The sequence below is a fragment of the Schistocerca piceifrons genome, unplaced genomic scaffold (genome assembly GCF_021461385.2).
Source record: "Schistocerca piceifrons isolate TAMUIC-IGC-003096 unplaced genomic scaffold, iqSchPice1.1 HiC_scaffold_943, whole genome shotgun sequence".
NCBI classification, from domain to species: domain Eukaryota; kingdom Metazoa; phylum Arthropoda; class Insecta; order Orthoptera; family Acrididae; genus Schistocerca; species Schistocerca piceifrons.
The window spans coordinates 1,712,501-1,720,000 of record NW_025729216.1 but is presented as its reverse complement, the minus strand read 5'-3'; the positions used below and the strand labels follow the sequence as shown (position 1 = coordinate 1,720,000).

At 58.5% G+C, this 7,500-nt stretch overlaps 2 non-coding genes and 1 pseudogene across 2 annotated transcripts; all 3 read right to left on the bottom strand.

Annotated features, from left to right (window-relative positions):
* LOC124773117 overlaps positions 1-2,879 on the bottom strand; it is a 5,856-nt pseudogene extending 2,977 nt beyond the window's left edge.
* Positions 2,880-3,067: 188 nt separating this feature from the next.
* Positions 3,068-3,222, bottom strand: LOC124772680. Its single transcript, XR_007014147.1, has one exon. It is a non-coding gene; the product is annotated as a 5.8S ribosomal RNA (ribosomal RNA).
* Positions 3,223-3,573: 351 nt separating this feature from the next.
* LOC124772977 lies at positions 3,574-5,482 on the bottom strand. Its single transcript, XR_007014427.1, has one exon. It is a non-coding gene; the product is annotated as a small subunit ribosomal RNA (ribosomal RNA).
* Positions 5,483-7,500: the final 2,018 nt, after the last annotated feature.

Sequence of the window (7,500 nt, the reverse complement as noted above, 5' to 3'; positions counted from 1 at the left end):
GAGAGTCATAGTTACTCCCGCCGTTTACCCGCGCTTGCTTGAATTTCTTCACGTTGACATTCAGAGCACTGGGCAGAAATCACATTGCGTCAACACCCGCTAGGGCCATCGCAATGCTTTGTTTTAATTAGACAGTCGGATTCCCCCAGTCCGTGCCAGTTCTGAGTTGATCGTTGAATGGCGGCCGAAGAGAATCCGCGCACCCGCGCGCCCCCGGAGGAGCACGCTAAGGCGGACGCGGCCTCGCAGCAAGGAAGATCCGTGGGAGGCCAAGGCACGGGACCGAGCTCGGATCCTGCACGCAGGTTGAAGCACCGGGGCGCGAACGCCGCGCAGGCGCGCGCATCCTGCACCGCCGGCCAGCACGAGGCCGACCAACGGCGAGAGCAGACCACGCCCGCGCTAAACGCCCGCACTTACCGGCACCCCTACGGCACTCACCTCGCCCAGGCCCGGCACGTTAGCGCTGACCCACTTCCCGACCAAGCCCGACACGCCCCGATCCTCAGAGCCAATCCTTATCCCGAAGTTACGGATCCAATTTGCCGACTTCCCTTACCTACATTATTCTATCGACTAGAGGCTCTTCACCTTGGAGACCTGCTGCGGATATGGGTACGAACCGGCGCGACACCTCCACGTGGCCCTCTCCCGGATTTTCAAGGTCCGAGGGGAAGATCGGGACACCGCCGCAACTGCGGTGCTCTTCGCGTTCCAAACCCTATCTCCCTGCTAGAGGATTCCAGGGAACTCGAACGCTCATGCAGAAAAGAAAACTCTTCCCCGATCTCCCGACGGCGTCTCCGGGTCCTTTTGGGTTACCCCGACGAGCATCTCTAAAAGAGGGGCCCGACTTGTATCGGTTCCGCTGCCGGGTTCCGGAATAGGAACCGGATTCCCTTTCGCCCAACGGGGGCCAGCACAAAGCGCATCATGCTATGACGGCCCCCATCAACATCGGATTTCTCCTAGGGCTTAGGATCGACTGACTCGTGTGCAACGGCTGTTCACACGAAACCCTTCTCCGCGTCAGCCCTCCAGGGCCTCGCTGGAGTATTTGCTACTACCACCAAGATCTGCACCGACGGCGGCTCCAGGCAGGCTCACGCCCAGACCCTTCTGCGCCCACCGCCGCGACCCTCCTACTCGTCAGGGCTTCGCGGCCGGCCGCAAGGACCGGCCATGACTGCCAGACTGACGGCCGAGTATAGGCACGACGCTTCAGCGCCATCCATTTTCAGGGCTAGTTGCTTCGGCAGGTGAGTTGTTACACACTCCTTAGCGGATTCCGACTTCCATGGCCACCGTCCTGCTGTCTTAAGCAACCAACGCCTTTCATGGTTTCCCATGAGCGTCGATTCGGGCGCCTTAACTCGGCGTTTGGTTCATCCCACAGCGCCAGTTCTGCTTACCAAAAGTGGCCCACTTGGCACTCCGATCCGAGTCGTTTGCTCGCGGCTTCAGCATATCAAGCAAGCCGGAGATCTCACCCATTTAAAGTTTGAGAATAGGTTGAGGTCGTTTCGGCCCCAAGGCCTCTAATCATTCGCTTTACCGGATGAGACTCGTACGAGCACCAGCTATCCTGAGGGAAACTTCGGAGGGAACCAGCTACTAGATGGTTCGATTAGTCTTTCGCCCCTATACCCAGCTCCGACGATCGATTTGCACGTCAGAATCGCTACGGACCTCCATCAGGGTTTCCCCTGACTTCGTCCTGGCCAGGCATAGTTCACCATCTTTCGGGTCCCAACGTGTACGCTCTAGGTGCGCCTCACCTCGCAATGAGGACGAGACGCCCCGGGAGTGCGGAGGCCGCCGCCCCGTGAAGGGCGGGGAAGCCCCATCCTCCCTCGGCCCGCGCAAGGCGAGACCTTCACTTTCATTACGCCTTTAGGTTTCGTACAGCCCAATGACTCGCGCACATGTTAGACTCCTTGGTCCGTGTTTCAAGACGGGTCGTGAAATTGTCCAAAGCTGAAGCGCCGCTGACGGGAGCGATTATTCCGCCCGAGAGCATCCCGAGCCAACAGCGGCGCGGGTCCGGGGCCGGGCCAGGTAGGTCCGTCATCCGGGAAGAACCGCGCGCGCTTGCCGGGAGCCCGAGCGCCCAAAGGGGCGAATCGACTCCTCCAGATATACCGCCGGGCAGCCAGCCAGGACACCGGGGCTCTGCCCAACAGACGCGAACCGAGGCCCGCGGAAGGACAGGCTGCGCACCCGGGCCGTAGGCCGGCACCCAGCGGGTCGCGACGTCCTACTAGGGGAGAAGTGCGGCCCACCGCACACCGGAACGGCCCCACCCCGCGGCGAGTGGAAAGGCAACCGGACACGACCCCGCCGCGGATTGCTCCGCGCGGGCGGCCGGCCCCATCTGCCGAGGGCGGAGGCCAGTGGCCGGATGGGCGTGAATCTCACCCGTTCGACCTTTCGGACTTCTCACGTTTACCCCAGAACGGTTTCACGTACTTTTGAACTCTCTCTTCAAAGTTCTTTTCAACTTTCCCTCACGGTACTTGTTCGCTATCGGTCTCGTGGTCATATTTAGTCTCAGATGGAGTTTACCACCCACTTGGAGCTGCACTCTCAAGCAACCCGACTCGAAGGAGAGGTCCCGCCGACGCTCGCACCGGCCGCTACGGGCCTGGCACCCTCTACGGGCCGTGGCCTCATTCAAGTTGGACTAGGGCTCGGCGCGAGGCGTCGGGGTAGTGGACCCTCCCAAACACCACATGCCACGACAGGCGGCAGCCTGCGGGGTTCGGTGCTGGACTCTTCCCTGTTCGCTCGCCGCTACTGGGGGAATCCTTGTTAGTTTCTTTTCCTCCGCTTAGTAATATGCTTAAATTCAGCGGGTAGTCTCGCCTGCTCTGAGGTCGTTGTACGAGGTGTCGCACGCCACACCGCCAGCCGGCTGTGCACGCTACCGAGAAAGTACCGGTATGCGAACCGCCAGGCGACGGGCGCGCATCGCACGTTTGAGGAGACGCGGCCGGCCCCACAGGCGGCCGCGACACTCCCAGGTCTGCGAAGCGGGGCAAACGCCGCGCGCTTCAGTATACGTAGCCGACCCTCAGCCAGACGTGGCCCGGGAACGGAATCCATGGACCGCAATGTGCGTTCGAAACGTCGATGTTCATGTGTCCTGCAGTTCACATGTCGACGCGCAATTTGCTGCGTTCTTCATCGACCCACGAGCCGAGTGATCCACCGTCCTGGGTGATCTTTTCGCAGTTTCCGCCGCCTCTTTCGAGACGGTCGCATAGGCGGGAGTGAGGCGTGTGGCGGCCCCTGTTCCAGCGTTCTGTGTCCAACGGCCTCACGGCCGACGGGCGTCGTACGGCTCCACACCGGAGCGGACAGGCACTCGGGCGAAAGTCATTCAAAACCGGCGCCAGGCGCCAGGTGCCGCACGCCAGCCGCTCCAGCGCTTCAGCGCTCGTACCACACAACATTGCCGCTAGTTTTGAGAGGCACGCGTGGTTCCGCACGCGGCGCACGGCTACTGCGAGCCGTACAGGTAGCGTGTTGCGCGACACGACACGCACATCGAAAGACATGCAGTCTAGTCGGTAATGATCCTTCCGCAGGTTCACCTACGGAAACCTTGTTACGACTTTTACTTCCTCTAAATGATCAAGTTTGGTCATCTTTCCGGTAGCATCGGCAACGACAGAGTCAATGCCGCGTACCAGTCCGAAGACCTCACTAAATCATTCAATCGGTAGTAGCGACGGGCGGTGTGTACAAAGGGCAGGGACGTAATCAACGCGAGCTTATGACTCGCGCTTACTGGGAATTCCTCGTTCATGGGGAACAATTGCAAGCCCCAATCCCTAGCACGAAGGAGGTTCAGCGGGTTACCCCGACCTTTCGGCCTAGGAAGACACGCTGATTCCTTCAGTGTAGCGCGCGTGCGGCCCAGAACATCTAAGGGCATCACAGACCTGTTATTGCTCAATCTCGTGCGGCTAGAAGCCGCCTGTCCCTCTAAGAAGAAAAGTAATCGCTGACAGCACGAAGGATGTCACGCGACTAGTTAGCAGGCTAGAGTCTCGTTCGTTATCGGAATTAACCAGACAAATCGCTCCACCAACTAAGAACGGCCATGCACCACCACCCACCGAATCAAGAAAGAGCTATCAATCTGTCAATCCTTCCGGTGTCCGGGCCTGGTGAGGTTTCCCGTGTTGAGTCAAATTAAGCCGCAGGCTCCACTCCTGGTGGTGCCCTTCCGTCAATTCCTTTAAGTTTCAGCTTTGCAACCATACTTCCCCCGGAACCCAAAAGCTTTGGTTTCCCAGAGGCTGCCCGCCGAGTCATCGGAGGAACTGCGGCGGATCGCTGGCTGGCATCGTTTATGGTTAGAACTAGGGCGGTATCTGATCGCCTTCGAACCTCTAACTTTCGTTCTTGATTAATGAAAACATACTTGGCAAATGCTTTCGCTTCTGTTCGTCTTGCGACGATCCAAGAATTTCACCTCTAACGTCGCAATACGAATGCCCCCGCCTGTCCCTATTAATCATTACCTCGGGTTCCGAAAACCAACAAAATAGAACCGAGGTCCTATTCCATTATTCCATGCACACAGTATTCAGGCGGGCTTGCCTGCTTTAAGCACTCTAATTTGTTCAAAGTAAACGTGCCGGCCCACCGAGACACTCAATAAAGAGCACCCTGGTAGGATTTCAACGGGGTCCGCCTCGGGACGCACGAGCACGCACGGGGCGGTCGCACGCCTTCAGCTCGCCCCACCGGCAGGACGTCCCACGATACATGCCAGTTAAACACCGACGGGCGGTGAACCAACAGCGTGGGACACAAATCCAACTACGAGCTTTTTAACCGCAACAACTTTAATATACGCTATTGGAGCTGGAATTACCGCGGCTGCTGGCACCAGACTTGCCCGCCAATAGATACTCGTTAAAGGATTTAAAGTGTACTCATTCCGATTACGGGGCCTCGGATGAGTCCCGTATCGTTATTTTTCGTCACTACCTCCCCGTGCCGGGAGTGGGTAATTTGCGCGCCTGCTGCCTTCCTTGGATGTGGTAGCCGTTTCTCAGGCTCCCTCTCCGGAATCGAACCCTGATTCCCCGTTACCCGTTACAACCATGGTAGGCGCAGAACCTACCATCGACAGTTGATAAGGCAGACATTTGAAAGATGCGTCGCCGGTACGAGGACCGTGCGATCAGCCCAAAGTTATTCAGAGTCACCAAGGCAAACGGACCGGACGAGCCGACCGATTGGTTTTGATCTAATAAAAGCGTCCCTTCCATCTCTGGTCGGGACTCTGTTTGCATGTATTAGCTCTAGAATTACCACAGTTATCCAAGTAACGTGGGTACGATCTAAGGAACCATAACTGATTTAATGAGCCATTCGCGGTTTCACCTTAATGCGGCTTGTACTGAGACATGCATGGCTTAATCTTTGAGACAAGCATATGACTACTGGCAGGATCAACCAGGGAGCTGCGTCAACTAGAGCTGAGCAGCCGGCCGCCCGGGAGTGTGTCCCGGGGGCCCGCGCGAACACGCAAGCGTCCGCTCAATCATTCTGCAAACAGGAGGAGGCTGAGCTCCCCTGCACAATACACCTCGAAACCCTCTCAGGTCCCGGCGGCGCGCAGCGCCGTCCCAAGTACTTGGTCGGGTTCGAGAGAGGCGCAATCGCCCGGAGTTAGGCGAGTAGACGCTTTCGGTGCGACCACCCGTGCTCCCAACTGAACTTGCCGCTGCCGACAGAGGCCCGGGAGCGTGCTGTCGTGGCATTGCCGGCGGGAGACAACACGCGCCACCTACGGTGACCGGCAGCTCCAACGCCAGCGCCACAGAAGGACAAAAGCCCCACTTGGGTGCCGAAGCGAACTCTCCCAGCACAGCGCACGCGCCAACACATCCGCACAGCTGCGATACAAACCACCAGCGAGAACCGCTGGGGCGACCGAGCAGCAGACGGCGTCGCGGCGCCGAGCGCCGGGCGGCGGCGCATCCTCAACGCACACAGTCCTCAATCGGACCAGCACACTGAAGATGTCCACCGCGCTTCGCACCGGGCCCGCGAGGACCTACTTTGGCCGCACGGCGCCGCGCGCAGGGTGCGCCGGCGCGCAGCTGCGACGCCTGCCGCGTCCGTCGGCCGGCGCGCCTGCCACTGGCCGCCCCCACCAGCCGGCTGTAGCGCGTGCGCCCACGCACCGCGCGGCCAGCACGCCGGGAGGCGCCCCCTCACCGGCCGGGGACGGTCCCACCCAGCCACCGCCGCGTATCGCTTCACACCCAGATGCCGTTCAGTTTCGTCGGCATGGTGGGTATCGCTGGAACAACCGGTTAGTACCTCAACCTATCGTCGCCATCACCGATTCACCCCTAGCGAGAACAACCGCACCACAACAGGTTACCATTTCTTCATTTGCGTAACTTCACCAGAAAACGCAGGCGTCCATCGCCATTTGCAACTTCAACGATTATTGCATGCCTGTGTCAGGTGTCACGCCACACTACGTCTGCCCACATACACGCAACAAAATGTGCACGCCTAGACAATACGTGGAAGGTGGCCCCCGTACGTATGCGATGTCCATTGCTCGAACGACTGTCAACCGGCCTCTGTAGCATGTCGCAGATATGGAACGCGGTGCACCATGCCATCACGGTGTGTGAGGAGAGACGACTAGGTCCGAATACATCAACAGACAGCTCATGCTGATCGCCATCCACGGCGTCCGTTCCTCCCACACGTCTCTATGGCGTACCACACTGCAATCCAGCTCTCATAGGGAGACGACACGTAGCTGCGTGCACAATATTTGCACTGTATGGTCCGCCGTTTTTGGGCGCAGTCGTTGTACGGTCACACATGTGCCACGATGTATCATTCAGTACATAAGGACGAATGTGCAGTACAGATTGTGGTTCACGCGTACGACATCAGCGGACAGTTGACACAGGCCGCACCACAACGTAGCCTGCGTACGTCGCATGCGAAGGGCATTGAACATGCAAACTTGTCACCAACCAGCTTGCGAAGGCAGGGGGCAAGGTGGGGACGTGGGGACGTGGGGAGGGGTGGGGGGGGGCGGCATGTACGTCCTGCTGCCATCCACATTACAGTGTACAGCAGGAGCATGTGGAAAGTCAGCAAGACTTGCAAGGTGTTTAACATGAAGCGATACACAGGGGAGCGGGCAGTGCGAGTAGCGAACTATATTGCGAGGGTTGCGGGTGGGCAACACTACACTAATTGAACGAGTCGTATAACAATTACAGAGCAGGTTTAGGCGACAACGTGGGTTACGTTAGCGGACAACGTGGGTTAGGTTAGGGGACAACATGGGTTAGGTTAGGGGACAACATGGGTTAGGTTAGGGGACAACATGGGTTAGGTTAAGGCACAACATGGGTTAGGTTAAGGCACAACATGGGTTAGGTTAGGGGACAACATGGGTTAGGTTAGGGGACAACATGGGTTAGGTTAGGGGACAACATG